The sequence below is a fragment of the Miscanthus floridulus genome, chromosome 18 (assembly GCF_019320115.1).
Source record: "Miscanthus floridulus cultivar M001 chromosome 18, ASM1932011v1, whole genome shotgun sequence".
Taxonomy (NCBI): Eukaryota; Viridiplantae; Streptophyta; class Magnoliopsida; order Poales; family Poaceae; genus Miscanthus; species Miscanthus floridulus.
In genome coordinates this window covers 61,724,424-61,742,918 of record NC_089597.1, presented here as the reverse complement: position 1 = coordinate 61,742,918, position 18,495 = coordinate 61,724,424, and the positions used below count along the sequence as shown (strand labels likewise).

The 18,495-nt window shown below is 42.4% G+C and overlaps 1 pseudogene; it reads right to left on the bottom strand.

Annotated features, from left to right (window-relative positions):
- Positions 1 to 13,469: 13,469 nt before the first annotated feature.
- Positions 13,470 to 14,594, bottom strand: LOC136523943 (L-type lectin-domain containing receptor kinase SIT2-like; annotated as a pseudogene).
- Between the last annotated feature and the right edge of the window lie 3,901 nt (positions 14,595 to 18,495).

The window sequence follows — 18,495 nt, the reverse complement described above, 5'->3', positions numbered from 1 at the left end:
AAGAACACAGGTCCAAGAATACTAATCTCCTTCTCCAAATGAACTAGGAGGTGTGTCATGATATTAAAGAAGGATGGAGGGAACACCAACTCAAAGCTGACAAGACATTGAACCACATCATTCTGTAGAGTAGCTAGTTCCACTGGATTGATTGCCTTCTGAGAAATTGCATTGAGGAATGCACATAGCTTCACGGTGGCTAGACATACATGTGGAGGTAGAATTCCTCTTAAAGCAACTGAAAGCAATTGCGTCATAAGCACGTGGCAGTCGTGGGACTTTAAGTTTAGGAATTTCTTCTCTGGCACATTTATTATACCCTTTATATTGGAGGAGAATCCTGATGGGACCTTGATGCTGCTTAGACATTCGAACATGCTGTCCCTCTCTTCTTTGCTAAGCGTGTAGCTAGCAAGACTTAAGTAATGACGTCCATCATCTGTCTTCTCTGGATGAAGGTTGTCTTGTTCTTTCATGCCCTGCAAGTCCTGGCATGCTCCAAGTGAATCCTTTGGCTTCCTGTACACACCCATGAATCCTAACAGGTTCACACAAAGATTCTTTGTCAGGTGCATCACGTCGATTGTGTTGCGGACCTCTCGGACTTGCCAATAGGGTAGCTCTCAAAAGATGGACTTCTTCTTCCACATGGGTGTGTGTCCCTTAGCATCTTTGGGAATAGATTCGCTGCCTTGTCCCTTTCCAAATACTACTTTCACATCCTTGACCATTGCGAGTACATCTTCCCCGGTTTGGTTATGAGGCTTCTTTCGGTGGTCTGGCTTACCTTTAAAATGCTTCCCTTTCTTTCTTACTTGGTGATTCAAAGGAAGGAATCGACGATGGCCAAGGTACATGACCTTTTGACATCTTTTCAAATATATACTGTCAAGGTCATCAAAACAATGTGTGCATGCATTATATCCTTTGTTTGTCTAACCTGAAAGATTACTTAAAGTAGGCCAATCATTGATTGTTATGAACAACATTGCTCGTAGGTCAAAGTGTTCTTGTTTGTACTCATCCCAGACATGTACACCTGGTTTGTTCCATAAAACTAGAAGTTCTTCAACTAATGGCTTCAGATAGACATCAATGTCGTTGCTAGGTTGCCTCGGACCTTGGATGAGGATCAACATCGTAATGAACTTCCGCTTCATGCATAACCATGGAGGAAGGTTGTAGATACATAGAGTAACTAGCCAAGTACTATGACTAGTGCTCTGCTCCCCAAAAGGATTCATACCATCTGTACTTAAAGCGAACCTTAAGTTTCTAGCCTCATTTGCAAACTCTGGAAATTCCCTGTCTATCGCTCTCCACTGGGACCCATCAGCTGGGTGTCTCAGCATATTGTCTACCTTACGGTCTTCTTTATGCCACCACAACAACTTTGCATGGTCTTTATTTCTGAATAAACGTTTTAAGCGTGGTATTATAGGAGCATACCACATAACCTTGGCAGTGATTTTCTTTCTAGGACATTGTTCACCCTCGACGTCACTAGGATCATCGTGCTTGATCTTATACCACGCTACTTTACATACCAGGCATTCATCCAAATTCTCGTATTCATTGCCATGGTAGAGGATGCAGTCATTAGGACATGCATGTATCTTTTGGATTTTTAATCCCAAAGGGCAGACAACCTTTTTTGCTTCATACGTAGTGGTGGGCAATTCATTTGGCTTCGGAAGCATCTTCTTTATGAGGTTCAATAAATTCCCAAATGCCTTGTCGGATACACCATTCTTTGCCTTCCACTGTAGCAATTCTAGTGTTGTACCCAGCTTTTTTTGCCCCTCTTCGACCGTCGGGTATAGCAACTTCCTATGATCCTCAAGCATGCGCTCAAACTTAACTTTCTCTTTTTCACTTTCGCATTCTTGTTGTGCATCATGAATGGCATCGCCAAGAGCATCACCGAGATCATCTTCTGCCGCTACCTCTTCTTCATCTCCCCCCATTGTAGTATCATCAAAGGCACCATACTGAGCAATAATGTCATCAATGTCTAAATCTTCTCCTTCACCTTCTTCCATCATGACCCCGCTTTCTCCATGCTTAGTCCAACATATATAGTTTGACATGAAACCTGACTTAAGCAAATGTGAATGAAGACTCATTGAGCTTGAATATTCCTTTAAATTCTTACATAGGGCACATGGACAGCACATGAAACCATCCCGCTTATTTGCCTCGGCCACACCTAAGAAATAGTGCACGCCCTCAATAAAGTCTTAGGAGCGGCGATCGGCATTGTACATCCAATGGCGTGACATAATCTGCATTACACGACAAATTATGAAAACCTTGAACATAATTAAGTATTTTATTACACAACATAGATGACACACACACGCTTGATTAATTAACTAATCCTGGCTACAACGTAAGCAATCCCAACTATCACTAAACAAACTAAAACTACAATGCACTTCAGTAACATAATTATTTCGTGACCGTACGCAACTAAAACAGACAAATCATTCGTCTGTTGAATATCAATAAGCTTCTCCTGCTGGCTCATAGTGCAAGAACAGAAAGACATGATGGGAGCCAAGTCTCTGGGTAGAGGTAGAAGACGGACTTCTTGGTTCTGTTCCATGCCCCTCCTGTTGTCTTGGTCTGCTTCTTATGTATGTGATACCGAACTCAAGTGCCACTTGCAGCCCATGTTTCCTGGCCTAGACCATATACATGACATTCCCCTCTGCTTGAAACACAGCTTGCCCCAAGCCACTGTCGTCAATGTTGTCGGGGTCCACATTAGCCACATAAACCATTTAGAAGTGATTGTGCAGTGCAACTCATCCACTTTTCCACAGTTGTCAACACTGTAGCATCTCCCTTCTCAGTACCCCAAATTAGCACATCACTACCGGTTCAAACCCCCCTTCACTGCCGGATTTCAAACCAGTATAACCACACCGGCAGTGATGAGGGGTTCACATCACCATTGGTTTTTTAAGGGAACGTATCAAGTGCAAATCAACCAACCTGTGCAAATTTGGAAACTACTAATCAGGACCACTAGATGCTGATCTAATGGATGAGGTAACAGGAGGGATTTTTTTGCGCTTAAGCCTCCCATCCGCCGGCCTTTTTTGCACTTAAGCCCCCTCACCCCATCCATTGGATCAACATCTAGTGGTTCTGATTGGTAGTTTCAAAGTTTGCACAGATTGGTTAGTTTGCACTTGATATGTTGCCTTTTTTAAAATCGGTAGTGATCACAATCTTCACTGCCGGTTCGTTACCCGAGCCGACAGTGTTCTATTGAGCAAACACTACTAGTTAGTTGTACTACCCGACATTGTTGAGGAATCTAACACTACCGGTTAGAGGCACAACTCGGCAGTGTTATGTTGAACAACACTGCCCGTTCATCATACAAACTGGCAGTGTTCTTCGTGTGATCATTGCCAATTTGTGGTTGAAACCAGTAGTGTTGAGTTGGGAAACACTGCCGATTTAGTACTTGAGCTGACAGTGCTATGTCTATCATCACTGTCGTTTTTTTGGTGAACTGGTAGTGATCACTTTTTCACATTTTGTTATTTATAATTTATTTTATTATGTTTGTGTGGTACCTCATATTTGCTATGTACGCTAGACTCACATACATCACAAATCCCACAAGATTTATATTACAAATGTTTCTCTTACAATGAAAAAGTACTTATCAAAAGACGGTGACATTATCACAAGTCTATCAGATACCTATTACAATAGTCTATCATAGGCAACTTTAGCATATGCCTTGTACTTCTTGGTCTGTAAACTGAAAATATCCCTTTTTACTCTATACCTCATCCTAGATGAAGCCTGCTAGCGCATCTTGGAATCCTCTGATATTGGGGTCTAACAGCCGGCGGTGGCCAAGTTTCTCACGCTGTTGTTCAACAAAGATGATATCAAAATGCACAAATGTAAGACAAAACAGTTGATCATTTTGTTGAATTAATTGATATACATGAAACGGGAAGCATACACACCAGTTCATCTGAGTTTTTTGTTTTCCCGCTGACGTAATGGAGCATTCCCCACATTACATAGAACCAGCATTCGTTGTTTGCCATTAGCTTTGTAGGGTATCCAATGGTATATGAACAACCACGAATGGGGTCTTCATGTGCCCATCCATTCTTGCCTTGGTACTATGTCACATTATAAAGTGTGAAATGTGACAACATTAGAATGTGCTATGTGATTAGAAAATAATATGTTTTTGGGTTCATTTACTTATTTAGCATTGCGAGTAGAGGCTAGATCGAGAAAGTGGTTTTTTCTTTGAGTCCCACACCTCATGATTCAAAAATTTAATATCTAGGAGAAATGGAAACTGCAATCACAAAGTCGTAGTAAAAATCTTCAGAAAACAATAAGAAGCACAAAAATAAGGGCCAAGAACACATACTCATAGTTGTAGGCTAGGGCCTAGGAGTATGGTCAATTTTCTCTGTTTCAAGAACTCATCGAACAATGTGGCCATCCTTTCTGTTAGATGTTGCACGCCATTTCCTTTATCGCCTTTGCATGTTTTCTCGTTTATAAGAACAAGGTCCAAGATGCCTATATGATGATAATTATTCTTTGCGCAATATGCTGCCAACCACCTGCATAAAGCATGGGATATGTTCAAATATTGAAGGCGTAGTTTTTTATAATATCATGCAGGTAGGGTACTTACAAAGTCCATAATATCATTATTTGGTTATCGAGGATGCGCCTCTAAAAGAGCTGAAACAAGCAGTCATATGAGACATGATGCAGTATTTCTTCATGTTGATTGAAAAACCACTCCAGGGAGAATAAGAGCTTCAAAACCAGTGTACTCCCCATGCCTAGTATCAAACATGTAATCCTTATCGCCTAGTATCATGCAGTTGACGCATATTTGTTGGCAAATTTGTATAATCCTTAATGCTTGCCACCAAACGTTGGCCAAGTGTATACTCCTATGCCAGCTTTGCCTTCTCAAATTCTTTTTCTTCAAAATAGAGCAGCTCAGCATCTTCCATGCTTATGTCAATGTTTGCGGCCCAGTTCTGTATACGTATCCAATCAGAAGTGGCTTCATCTAGGATTCTTTCTTTATTATGCTCGTTGTTGTCTTTCCTTTTGATATCGGAGACTCTCGTTGTTGTCTTTCCTTTTGATATCGGAGACTAACATCTACCTAGGGAGCGAGGAATTCGCTTAAAGAAGGCAACACATACATCCTTGCAGTCAGGCTCTGCTGGTTTGTTCGTTCTTATTTATCAATCCCATAATGCTCCTGTCCATCGGCTTCTTTTTCTATCCATTTTGGGAGCATTACCTACCGAACCAAATGACCTTTTGTGCGAGGCTGATCCTAATCTTGTGTTGGGTGGAGACGGCACTTGGTGGGTGTTCACGGTGAAAATGTCACACTTTTACATACTCAAAATCACCGTCAACAGCATCGGATCAAAGGGAGATAAGCATGTCATGAGCATATTTTAATAAATAACTTGGTTGAACATGTACGTGCTCTCTATTTGAATGTAGGTACAAAGTGGATGAAAAACCAAGCTAGGGGGCCCAACTTGACACGCTGGCCAACCCCCCAAGTATGGCCAATTGACAATCCGAACACATCTTCATGATTGGCAAAGCTTCTGGAAGCTACTTGCAAAAGACGGCCCTGATTGGCCAAAATTGACACGTCTGTCCATGTGCATATTTTGGCCAATTTAGCTCAACTTTGGTGTGAAGTGAGGTGACACGGTCTCCACCAATGTGGCATGCCCCACTTGTCAATGGGCCCAAAAAGTGGGGTCGGCCGACCCTAGCTTAGGTCGGCCGACCTGTGCACTATGCCCCACAAGCTTCACAAGCTTCCATGATCCTTCCCAACACCACTCCAAGCAAGATCAACCATTGGATCACAAGTGTGCTTCTATTCAAGGGCTCATATTCACTCCACATGGATCCATGGGCCCACATGCAAGGTGAACGAACATCAAATGGACATACCTGAGCATATACCCAACCTAGGATACCCCAAGTGACCCCACACCGAAGGGAAGGGCCCACAAGACATAGAGGGGGGGGGGGGTCAATCGACCACCCCTAGGTCGGCCGACCACCTTGGATGCTCTCCCTTTGCTCCACCACCTCATGCATGGTGGCATGCATGAAAGCACACCTTGGGTGCATCCACACCCTCCTTCTAATGGTAGTTGTCGCGCGCGCCGCCGATCTGCACGCGACAACTTCAGGATCTTTGTAATGGTCGAGTGACACGGAACACCCCATGTGGCAAGCCAACACACATAACATCCAACATCTTGCCCAACTATCTAGGTGATTATGCTCATAGGAAAATACATGATTCACAAAGTTTATATAGTTTTACTTTCTCCATCTATGCTCAACTCTTTGATAACTCATTCGAATTCTTATCGAAGTTAACTCGTAGCTCATCTTGGATTTACCCAATCCAAGGTCTACTATGCAGCGGTGAATAGAGTGCTACCTCGCATCCACTACGACAACAACACCTGCAAAACAACTTAATGGCAGCACAGTGAGTACATTTCGTACTCACAGGACTTAATTCCAACATATAGTATTTGGTGGATGTAAAGAGTATTATTAGGTTTTTGTACATTTTGCGAAGAGCACATGGCATTTCTTAGACGACATGCTCATGATTCATTTTAAGATATTAACATTAACCAGGTATGATATCCAAAGAGTGATTAACATATATAAGCTGCAACATCATCATGTTCCATTGTTACACTACCATGTGTATAGAAAGAAAGAATAACCATGACAGTCCGTTCTGAGGGACTTTAGGCTTTCAAACTTTGCAGAGGTGTACAACTATACCCACATGGAAATACAGGACTAACCACCATACTCCGGATCCTGGATAAGGGTTGCCTCATGATTTCCAACCTTTCCCTAATCCGGCCCGAGTATCCTATGAAATGTTCGACTGGTGCCCGATCAATGTCCTAGACATTCCCGACCATCGCTACCCCCTTGCCAGTTTCATGGATAAACTGGTTGCAATTAGTTACTTGGCTTCTCAACCCCATCCATGACATGTGGTATGTACGGGTGCTTACTCAGACTCACGTATCCGAATAAATGGTCCTCAACTGCCCCATGAGCTATGTCACTTGAGATCCCACACTCACAATGACCTACCCCTCGCATTACCAAAGTGGTATCCAAGTTTATACCATTTAGTGATGTTATTCCTTAGCCAGATTAGTGAAGTAAGTCAAGTTGTACCCCTATTAGTTTTAGTGATTAATTATCCAAGTGTAGCATCCTACACGTGCGAGTATGAGTTCCCTTCTCATGCTCGACTTCTACCATTGCTAAACAACTAAGCAATAAGCGATTCAGTGTTTCCATTCCCATTGTTTAGATGAGAGGCTTCTAATAGATTAAAGAGTGACTCTAAGTGTAAGGTGAACAAGTTTACTAACCAAAACTACATGTAATGCATAACTCATAATGAAACACAATAAGTATCCAAAATAGGGTTTATAGTAGTGGGGTGCCTATCTGATTTTGCCGCTCGAACGAATTCGAAGTTGCAGATGACAACCAACACGCGTCCCTCACACTACTCGGCTCCTAAAAGAAACAAGGATCGAGGCTAAAGATAACCGAGGAAGGCTTAGGAACAAGACTCAGCTTAGGACTTAGGATAGAGGCTTCTATCTATGGCTCTACTATTGCCCTATTTGAAACTATGCTTAGTCTAGTATTGTTGACCTCTTGGGTAACTTCACTAGGTAACTTCATCCTTACTGTTAACTTGATGGACACTCTGACCTAGGTGGTGGACACTCTGTCAGGTTGGGTCTTTGAGGTAACTTGGCTCTAGTTGCACTCTGCTTGGGTTGACGGACACTCCAGTAGGAACCAAGAAGTCTCGGGTTGCTGGGTCACTGTCCTCTATAATTCATCGGACGCTCCACCATAAGTGATAGACGCTCTAGTATAGGCTAGGTGCTCTTGGGTTCGCTGCATATAAGTCTTTATAATTCAATAGACACTCTACGAGATACCGTGGACACTTCGGTGGTCCATGTCGAAGAGGATAAGGTTCCGGTGGCTAGTTTCCTAGGGCTATCGTACACTCCGTCGATATGACAGACACTCCATCAAACTGTCGACAGAACCTATGTTCTTAGGTGATCTTGGGCTTTAAACTTAGATGTGCTCAGCTATGATCTTTGCATGTGCAAGATATCTCTATGATAGTTTAGGTGGCTCACTAGGCTCAAGATAGCTAGGTTTGAAGCTTGTTTTGCTAAGTGTGGCTATAGGTTAGGATCAAACTTATTGATACAAGAACATAAAGGTAAAGCCATGAGATTGAGATAGAACCCTTAGCTCTGAGATTGAGAGCTTCCATAGCAAAAAGTTGAAGATCCAAGCTTTCCTCACTCTTGCTTCTTCATCCAAGAGATTGGTCTCTATGGGCTTCCTCTTACAAGGCACCAAGACTTGAATCAAAGATTAACCCATGAGGCACTTGGGTGTTTGAGCTACATGATGGTTTCTTGAACTTACTTGCATATGATGGAGTCACCATCTGCAAGGAATCCTTCCAACCTTCACCAAAACCACAAATTACTCTTGGGAGGAAAATCTGAGAAATAAAAGTCTCTTCTTGAGCTCTCCATGAACAAGGTTGAAGATGTTGATGGTGTCCATGGAGTGGTGCTGATGCTTCCTTCCCTTCCCTTCTTCTCCTTCTCTAGTCCCCCTTCCAATCCTTTCTCTCTCTAGTTCTAGGGTTCATTCTTGTTCTTGGAGTGTAGAGAGAGGGAGAGTGGCAAATGAGTGGGTGGGTGAGAGGGTGCAACTTCTGCTGATGAAGTGTCCCAACTCATGCTAACATGTGGGTCCCAGTCCCTTAAGTGGCAAACAACTCATTTCCCACTTACTACTACTGATCTAAGATCTATCGGATGGTCCGGTAGAACTGGCGGACTATCTGATATATCTCTATCTTTGCCCTATTAATTCTATCATTAGCTAGATTGGCATTGTAAACCGAGTCACCATATCTTGAGTTGCTCTATGAGGTTGGATTGGTGTCGATGATGTTAATAGGATATTCCTTAATCCATTCAGGTTTCTCTCCATTGCTCTAGGTATGAGCCTGACCATGCCTATCGGTAGATAACTATGGGATCCCTTTTGGTAGGTTCTCGATGGTCAATCTAGTTCAAGGCATCAGGGATTTGTTCGTGAGCTTAGATGCCTGTTCACTCGGAGGGTCAAAAATGACTGGCTAGGGTGTAATGAATTCAGGTCGTTACAATCCTCCCCTCCTTAAAATAGAGCTCGTACTCGAGCTCGCCCGAGGGTACATGGGGAAACTTTCTGATGACTGGGTGTTTCGTGATGGCTTTTCTTCGCAATACTGAAACTCGATGACTTTTTCTTCTCCAGGATTCCAAGCATCATCTCACCTCTTACTTGCTTGGATGTTTTGACCAATCTAGTTCATGTTCCTTCTTGTTGATATTGGGTCGTAACCTTTATCATCTTCCGAGGTTGGGACTTCAAGTCCAAGAGAGTGATGTCTCTATGCATTTCATGTATGTTGGCGGACGGTCCGATCCATGTATTTGACGGTCCGGTGGCTTCGGAAGGTTGACAGTCAAGTTAGGGTTTCGCTTATCTAGGTTGGCGGATGATCCATCATGGGCGCCGGACTCTCCGATAAATCACGACCTATAAATAATAGGCCGACAATGACTGAAAGGGTTATCTTATTTCCACTTTTAGCAACTGCCGCCACTATCACCCACAGCGCCATCGCTGTCGCTGCGCACGTGCTCTAGGTGATCCCGTTCATGGTCTAGGGCTTCCTTCTATACTTATTTTTGCAAACTATTGTAAATTTGTCATTTCTAAAGTAATATATTAAAAAAATAAAAATATTTCTTTATCTAACTAAACCATGAAATGTACTACATATACTAGCAATACTAAACTATCAAGTGATTTTGATGAACTAATTTAACTTGTGTTTATCCAAACATATATGCAAATCATCATGTGATTTTGAGCTAAAAATGACATAAAATCATAATAAAGTCCAACATATAAAGTTATGCATGCATCTACATCGCAAAATGAGATAAGCTACTGATAAAACATAAGAGGATTAAGTTTGTTACCTCCAAAATCGAAGAGCAACACCAATGGAGGGGGAGAGAGCAAGAACAACAGCAAGCTGAAGAACAGAGGCAGTGAGTTTGAATGGAATGGCTCGGGCTCGGGGAGGAAGAAATGAGCTGGTCTATAGGCTAGGATAATTAGTCCCGGTTAGGGGCCAAACCGGGACTAAAGATTAATCTTTATTCCCGGGGCATCACCCAAACCAGGACTAAAAGCTTTAGTCCCGGCTGGTATTACCAACCGGGACTAAAGGTTTACCTTTAGTCCCGGTTGGTAATACCAGCCAGGACTAAAGATCTCTGCCCCACGGACGACCATTGGGCAGGAACCTTTAGTCCCAGTTGGTATTATCAACCGGGACTAAAGGAACCTTCAGTCCCGGGGGCAAAAATGCCGAGGCTAATGTCAAATTGGGACATCGTTCTAAAGTCTGTTCTCTAGTAGTGAGTCGTGATTTACCCTTTCGTCCGAGGTAGCTAATCTCTTTACCCACTTCAAAGGAAGGTCGGCAGGGTTCACTATGAAGCCTTTCAAAGGTTTATCTAACAAGTTAGGGCCATTAGATTTACTCGGCAAACAGATGTAGAGCCCCTTTTCCGATGGCACAATGACACGTAGCCTATACACAAGGGGACAGAGGCCGCACTATATCCGATTCGGCAAGCCATTCTTACGTCATAATGGTAACCTCTAACAAGCTAGAAAAGATCCTCATACTGAGCTAAAGACAGAGCCATGTAGCCCTCATAGTGATACTGTAAGTTCTAGATGTTCGCTTATAGATAAGTCCTTAGGGAGAGGAATATAGAGAACCATAATAATTGCCCAATGCTCTAGCCCCCTAATTCCATGTCACTAAAAAGCATCTTTTAGTGTTTATTGCATATACCATTAGTCAAGTTATAAGATCATGGCTTTAGTTTTGAGCACTAGCATCATACTGCCCAATGCAATAACCCATAGGAATCAAGGTACAAGATAACAAAGTACTAGGCAATCCTTAGTGGTAGTCAAGGTAGACACATGCAATATTAATTAAATGATTAAATGTGTATAGGCAAGTATAGCATGGGACCATCCTTGTTGCCCTATACACCTTTAATTATTTAATTCATACTGCATGTGTCTATCTTGATAGCCACTAAGGATTTCCTAGCACTTTGTTACCTTGTACCTTGATACCTATGGGTTATTGCATTGGGTAGTATGATGCTAGTGCTCAACTAAAGTCATGATCTTGTAACTTGACTAATTGTACATGCAATAAACATTAAAAAATGCTTTTTAGCAACATGGAATTAGGGGGGCTAGAGCATTGGGGCTATTTTATGGTGCTCTAGATTTCTCTCCCTAAGGACTTATCTGTAAGTGATCATCCGGGACTTACAGTACAACTGTGAGGGCTATATGACTCTAGCTTTAGCTCAGTATGAGGACCTTTTCTAGCTTGTTAGAGGTTACCTTTATTGGCGTAAGAATGGCTTGACGAATCGTGTATAAGACAACCTCTACTCTTATGTGTATAGCCGTGATGGAATTATGCCATTTGACAGGGGGGTCCTATATCTGTTTGCCGAGTGAATCTAATGGCCCTAACTTGTTAGACGAACCTTTGAAAGGCTTCGTAGTGAACCCTGCTGACCTTCCTTGGTAGTGGGTCAAGAGTTTGGCCACCTTGGGCGAAAGGGTAAATCACGACTCACAGTGAAAGTGTACAACTTCTACAGAGTATAAAACTGGTATATCAGCTGTGTTCACGGTCACGAGCGGCCATAGAACATTTATGGAATAGATGATGAACACTGATGATACTAATGATAAAGATGCTCATTAATAATTACTGTTTATGCTATTCATTATTCATGTTTACCTGATCATGTGTTTATATGGGCTTGTGAATAAACTTGTTGCCACCCAAGTGCTAAAAGATGACTCATTAAAAGCTAATCGCAGTTAAACAAGTGTCAGCCTTTTGAGTCTCATGAACCCCATGTTATATTTGTTGAGTATGACATTTACTTACGCTTGCTTTATTGTTTTCAATTATTTGGATAAAAATTCTGGATGGGTACCAGATTGCTAGAGTTTGGAGGAATTAGGCTTGTGGTCAACCAGTCAGTTGTCCCTGTGAAAGTGGAGTCTTCACCCGAAGATCGGAGTTGTCTTTCCGCTGTTTGCTGTCTAAGGTTATATCCTTTATACTAAGTATGTTATATATTAAGCATTGTCTATTGATATTACCTTTATTTATAGCTATATGTGAGATTTGACTTTCTGGACTTACATATAGTGTGTATCTGATTTTGTTGTTAAAATCAGGTGCTACAGCTAGGTGGTTAGGGTGAGCCAATGAAGGCACATGCTTCATTTGGGATGACTGCGGTAGCGGAACTCATTGGAGTGGGCCTACTCCGAGAAGATCTGCCGCCGCAGACATTCCCTTAGGCTCGGAGGCAGGGCTTGGTTGCCAGGTGTCTGATTTTTTTCCCAGAAGCAAGGGTGCCCATCCATCTTTCTTGTTGACTAACAGAGATCCAGAGGCAGGACCCGCCTCTGGAAACCTAAGCTGATCAACTATGAAATTTTGTATTGCAGTCTCCAGTAGTGTACTGGCTTTTTTCTATTCAATATGGTGGAAAATCCTCAACTCCGAGTTAAGTGAATCTTAAATAAAAATTACTTGGGGCTATAAATAACCGTAACAAAAAAATATTTGAGAGAATCCAATCAATTTTTTTATGAACATGTGTATATTTTTTTCATGAAATAGGGACTTTTATTGAATAAAATTATTGTAATTTACAAATTACAGAGAGCCGGGCTCTAAACTCAAGAAAAAAAGAAAGAGACAAAGGACTATTTGCAGCCTGTTTGCTAGGATTTTCGTAATGATCTTAATTGATGTATTAAGCAGAGAAATTGGCCTAAAGTCAGACTCTTTGATAGCATGATCATGCTATGAACATGTGTATATTCTTCATCTCCTTGGTCTTCTATGGCCCTTCCTACACATGTTTTCCGAACTAAAGATTGAGGTGTAGGTGCTAATTTCTTGTAATTCCAAATGTCAAAAAAGGTACTGGTCTTTAAAAAATATTACATCGAAAAACTTGGTCTATACAGAATATTGAAATTTTCATTACAAATGTTGTAACCAGGTACAAGGAGTATATGTGGAATGTAAATCATTACAAAGTACATCTAATATATTTATCCTAGAGTTTATTGTTAACCAAAATAAACAGGCAGTGACGGCAGCAAGCCACTTGAATTTGTTATCTTCCATCTAGTGAAAATGATACTGAACCAAAGTCCATCATCATTATTGGTGACGGATACAATGACACTGTGGATGTGTTAAGCCGTGTTTCAGTGTGCTGGTAGTAGCTCAGGTAGTATCATCTCACCATCGAGATACTGTAAAACTTGCCTCATACTTGGCCTTGCATCAGGAGATGGGTGTGAGAGCACAGCAATCCTAACTTTAATGCGAGGCATGCCTCATCGATATCATATTTACCTTGCAGTTTGATATCTATTGTATCAATGAGTGAGTCTTTATAACAATTCTGAATAACCCAATCGACCAACATGAGCTGGTTGCCTCGGGTGTTGTCTTCAATGAAAGGCTTTTTTCCACAGGTAACCTCAAGAATGAAAACACCAAAAGCAAATACATCGGTGAGAGTGGTTGCCTTGCCTTTGTGTACAAGCTCTGGAGCTAGGTATCCTATTGTGCCAACAACATGCGTGGTATCTGGGTCAGTGCCATGATCATACAATCTGGCAAGACCAAAATCTCCCAGTCGTCCATTCATGTTTCTGTCAAGAAGAACATTGTTTGGCTTGACATCCCGATGGATGACAACTTTGTCCCATTCCTCGTGGAGGTAGAGCAAACCCGATGCAATGTCTTTGATAATCTTAAACCTTTGTCCCCAGTGTAAAGTGGTCCTGCCCTCTTCATCATACAAGTACATGTCGAGGCTTCCATTTACCATATAGTCATACACTAGAAAGAATTCACCCTTTCTCCTACAGTATCCATGCAATTGCACAATATTATTATGTTGAAGATGCCCCAAGCTTACAACTTCAGCAGTGAACTGTTTTATGCCTTGCTTTGAGTTATATGGTACCATCTTTACTGCAACTTCTGATTTTAACTTTGGAAGCACTCCCTTGTACACCTTTCCAAAACCACCTACACCTATCAAGTGCATGGAATTAAAGCCTTTGGTGGCATGAAACAAATCTTTGTATGTGAATCTCTGCGGACCATACTCAACCTCCCAATCTTCGCGTACCTCCTTATACCTAAAATATCTCCTGATGAGAATCACAACTGTAGTGCCAATAACTAATACAAAAAGGGCAGATGCAATTGGGAGGTTGGTCATCGGAGCGGGGCAGGGAACGGCGGGGCCACGGCCGGGGTGAGCTCGGCGTCGCCGGAATCTCGCTGGAACGGCGATTCCGTCCATCATTGGCCAATAGGAGGACAAGGGAAGGGAGCAGAGGCGCAAGTGAACTCTATATAGGGTTCGGTGAGAGCCGTGCGGGCACAGAGATGGCGCGGTGCTCCAATTGGCGGCTCAGGAGGTCCGACGAAGCACTAGCGACGGCGTAAAGCCAGCAGAGAGCTATAGACAGCGAACGCAGGCACCTGGGCCTTCCTACCAGTTCCTGAAGGCCTAAAAACAGCGCTGGACGACGGCGAAGCGGTGGAACGATGAGACGAGCACGGCGGCATCGACTTTCTTCTCGGAGAGATCCAAGCGGCGGCGCTGGCGCTAAACAAGGGCGGCTGGGTGTGCTAGGGTTTGGGATAGGGGTGCGGTGCAGCTCATGGCTACCTTTTATGGGGCCAAGTTGCGTAGGACGCATGCCAAAGCGGTGGGTTCGTAGCGGAGGCGGAGCTAGCATCGGGTTAGAGTCCCGGGCAGGGACGACGTGAGGTAGGGGACGACCCATGACAAGCGGTCCCAGGCTGTCAGTCACAGAGAGAGAGAGAGAAAGGGGGCGAGCGCGCTGCCACGGCCAACGGGGTGGAACTGGGCTGGCCTGCTGATGTGGGCCATGAGAGAGGAGGGCAAAGCAGGCCAAGGGAAAGGGGGAGGTCGAGCTAGGCTCGCTGGGCCGAGGGAAAGGGAGAGTTGGGCCACTCGGGTCAGAAGGGAAGGGAGGAGGGTTTTCCATTTTCCAAAACCTTTTTCTATTTTGTTTTCAAAACCAAATTCAATTCAAATTCAAATATAGTTTCAAATATACTTTTCAAGATGAGAACTTTTGGTAGGTTTTCAAAAATAAACTTTGCAACTTTTAAAACTCTTTTATTTTCCAATTCTCTTTTATCTTTCTTTTCTTTTACTTCAAAGCCATTTTCAAATTTATTTCCAAAAGCAATTCAAACCATTTTGAATCTTGATACAAACCACTCAACCAAATAAATCAAATACACTGGCATGTATGCACAACCATGTTGCTACTCCGTATGATGAATTTTAATATAATGAAAAATATTCTTTTTCTTATATTTCATGAGCACAAAAATTCAAAATTAAATCAATCTAACTTCATTTCCGAAGTAGCAAATTATAGGGTGTTACACATCATCATCATCTGTTATTTTTAAGCATGATAGTCATTTGGTGTGTATGGAACTTGAGAGTCTCACCATCCTCTCCCACACTTGGTTTTTTGTGTAGAAGTCAAGTGTGCAGAGTCAGGGTCTCCTTTTTGAGCGTGTTCCGCCACCATAAAACATCACGGTGTATAGTTGATGCAGCTCTCATGTTATCAAGCATTGTATGTCCCCTCTTCTTCTTGATCTTTCCCTGAAAAGGTTAGCAACCAAAAATACCCGAAGGTGCATACTAACTTTACAACATGTTTTTTGCTTTTATTGAAGGATAAAGGTTTTATAATAATAATAATAATTATTATTATTATTATTATTATTTTTAGATAATCCAGGGTATCTCCCGGTAGTGCTTAATTTATGGTCTTAAGCTTGACTGCGGCAACTTCATCTTGCAGCTATCAATGGCGGTATAGTTCCCAACCTTACCACCAAGCATAAAACATTATCGCCCAAGCTGCAAGGTTAACGCCATAGTACAACTATGGGATTTGCATTATTTCTAATAAACATATACATCCACAACCATTCTCCTAAAAAGTTTGGAGACGAGGATCAAGAGATGGTTGTGATCCTTGTAGAAGCATGTGGCCCTAAGCAACATGAACTCTGGAGACTCCAAAAGTGAGCATGAATCAAATGGGGTCTCAAAAGCGAAGCTTTCATGCTCGTAAGTGGAATCCTTCTTCTTGGATTCCAGAGTCGGTGCTACAGGGATGTCCATGGCACTGTTTTCTTTCTTGAAGGATACATCATGAACGATCAACGTTGAATCTTGACCATTGAGAACAACGTTTGGATGGCCAGAGGGACATGGCTTGTGTTCGAGTGAGGGTGATGATGATTGTTTAGTTTCATAAGCAAGCTTAGGTGAAACGAACGGGGATATAAATTTCACCTCCTCGAATAGATCATGGTTGGGACATTGCTTTGCCATTGGATTTTCTAGGTAAGGGGTAGAAGTGGCGGAAGTAGTTGTTTTCAACTTTTCGCCAAGGCTCCCATGGGAAAGTTTTTCTTGAAAAAGTTTGTCCAATGGGTAGCCTATGAGAAGATCGAACTCAAGGATGGCAAAGATGTGGAAATCTATGAAAACCTCAATTTTGTCTATTATGATTGGCATGGCCCTGGCAATCCCACAATACTCGAAAGTGAGCCCCGAGGGACTTTTGAAGAGTCTATTGGTCGGGACTAGCAGCATATTACCCAAAAGGGTTTTCGCAAGATATTCTGACATGATACTACTCCCGACTATGGGGTTTTGTAGGGCTTCTATAACAGTTCCCCTTAACGAGCAAGGCATGGCTGTGAAAGGTGAAAGAATCCAAATTGCTTTGGAAGAACGTTTCACTTCCATTAACCATTCCTTCGATGGTTCTATCTTAGGGGAAGCTTCTTTAGAAGGAAGTGTGAGCTTTTCATGCCCAAATTGTCTCGAGGTATTGCCATAATCCTCGAATTTGATAGAGAACTCTGAAGGATGAAGTAATCTTTCCTTCAGTGTTCGTGGTTCGGGTGAGGGCTCATGAGTTGAACCTACGGATGGTATGTGTTTGGTTATGACTGATGAGGACTCCTCAACATTCGACATGACTTTCTCTTGGAGGGATTTGGTTCTTATGATGGAAGAAGTGTGTTTGTCTATGAAGTTTTCAAGGAATTTTACTTGTTCCATCATAGATTTTTGTGTGAAACGACCTTCGACAGTCATGTCTAGGCATAGGTCGGCATCTATGTCAATACCCAAACAAAAGAGTCATATCAATATGCTGTCGGGTAAAGACAAGTCTAGGCCGGCGTGTATTAACGCTAAAAATCTAGCCCAGGCTGCACCTATAAACTCCTTCTCATACTACTCAAAGTTGAGGATTGCCCTCGGTAGAGAGAGGATACAAGATATGGGGAAAAATGCAAGACAAAACTTATCCTTAAGTTCATCCCAGTCCCCATTCATACTTTCTACGGCGGGTGTGTACCATTACTTTGCCTTCCCTTTGAGAGAGAAGGGAAACAATTTCCACCTTAGCGTTTCTTGTGTCATGCCTGAGATGCTCAGGCATGAACACATTTCCTCGAATTCTTACAAGTGTTGGTAAGGGTTTTCATGATCAAGCCCTGAGAAGGGTTGTGCCCGAACCATGGCTATCAAGCCAGGGTGGAGTTCACAGCCAGATGAAAGGGTTGGTTTTGAAGAAGGTGGCTCTGGGAACTCACCCTTTGAAGCGGAATGGTTTGGAGTTGGTATAGGCTTCATGATGAAAAAGATAAAAGAAAACTATTTTGTTTTCAAAAGAATAAAGGATACAAATACGAGGACGAACTAGGTTCTAAGAAAATAGCAATCATTCCCTAGCAACAGCATCAGAAATGCTTGTTGGTATTTCTTAACGCATACATAAATGATCCATAAGCGCACATAATTACTATTGTAGCATTTCACCTAGAAGTATTCATGGTATCGTATTTTTCAAAGGGAACGGTGGTACTCTCCTAGCTAGTTCATCCAAGGACAACACAAGGTTAGAGTTGGTAGAGGGTAGAGAGGATTCCTATGGTTTAGAGTCTAAGGATAGGTAAACTCTACTATTACTCGCTTACTTCAGGCACTAGATCACACTTGGTCTGCCAAGTGATCCCGGCCTCCAGCTCTACGTCGTACC